This window comes from Phascolarctos cinereus, unplaced genomic scaffold (genome assembly GCF_003287225.1).
Source record: "Phascolarctos cinereus isolate Bilbo 61053 unplaced genomic scaffold, phaCin_HiC Scaffold_9;HRSCAF=440, whole genome shotgun sequence".
In the NCBI taxonomy this organism is placed as follows: domain Eukaryota; kingdom Metazoa; phylum Chordata; class Mammalia; order Diprotodontia; family Phascolarctidae; genus Phascolarctos; species Phascolarctos cinereus.
The window spans coordinates 171,396,099-171,397,312 of record NW_027556402.1 but is presented as its reverse complement, the minus strand read 5'-3'; the positions used below and the strand labels follow the sequence as shown (position 1 = coordinate 171,397,312).

The 1,214-nt window shown below is 38.3% G+C and overlaps 1 pseudogene; it reads left to right on the top strand.

The window, feature by feature from the left end:
• Positions 1-323: 323 nt before the first annotated feature.
• LOC110210735 (large ribosomal subunit protein eL32 pseudogene) lies at positions 324-766 on the top strand (annotated as a pseudogene).
• The last annotated feature ends 448 nt before the right edge of the window (positions 767-1,214 follow it).

The window sequence follows — 1,214 nt, the reverse complement described above, 5'->3', positions numbered from 1 at the left end:
ACTTGTAGAACGTGTTGTTGTTGGTAATGCTGGTGGCTTTGATCCTTTGTTCTCAAAGAAGACTAATGACGTCATGATAGGGAATGTCTTGACTTATAAGTGAATTGGATTTAAATGAGGCTGAACTGTACAAAGTCATCAGCCTCACTCTCTCCTCCAGAGTCATTGACTAGCAATGACCCAGGATGCAATGGGTGACCTTGACCTATCTGTTTTTCAATAAGCTAGAAAAAATAATAACAAAATTCATCTCACAGAACAAAGATCAAGAATATCAAGTGAGCTCTCCCCCGTAGAGGTGCCACTATCTCTCCACTGGCGCCATGCCTGCCCTCAGACCTCTCGTAAAGCCTAAAATCATCAAGAAGAGGACCAAGAAGTTCATCTGGCACCAACTGGACAGATATGTCAAGATCAAGAGAAACCAGCGTAAACCAAGAGGCATTGACAACAGGGTATGAAGACAATTCAAGGGCCAGATCTTGATGCCCAATATTGGTTATGGAAGCAATAAGAAGACAAAACACATGTTACTGAGTGGATTCAGGAAGGTTTTGGTACACAGTGTCAAAGAGTTAGAAGTGCTTCTGATGTGCAACAAATCTTACCGTGCCGAGATTGCTCACAATGTGTCCTCCAAGAATGGGAAAGTCCTTGTTGAGAGAGCGGCTCAGCTAGCCATCAAGATCACCAATCCAAATGCTAGACTGAGGAGTGAAGAAAATGAGTAAAATACTTTGCACATTTTTATTTGTGTTAAATAAAGCTTCCAACTATTAAAAAAAAAGAATATCAAGTGAATCAATGAAAACAAAAATGTGAAGGAAGGGTCTAGCAGTACCAAACTTCAAACCAACTGTATTACAAAGTGGTAAACATGAAAATAATCTGGTACTGGCTAACAAATAGAATGGTGGGTTAGTGGGATAGATTAAGTACATAAAATACAGTAGTAAATGACCATAGTAATCTAGCATTTGACAAACTCAAAGATCTGAGATTTTGGAACAAGAAATCACTATTTGACAAAAATTGCTTGGAAACCTGGATAGAGATAGAGATAGAGACAGATAGATATAGATCAATATCTCACACCATACACCAAGATAAGGTCAAAATTGGCATAAGATTTAAATGTAAAGGGTAATATCATAAACAAATTAGGAGAGTATGGAAAATGTTGCCTGTCAGATCTATGGACAAGGGAAGAATTT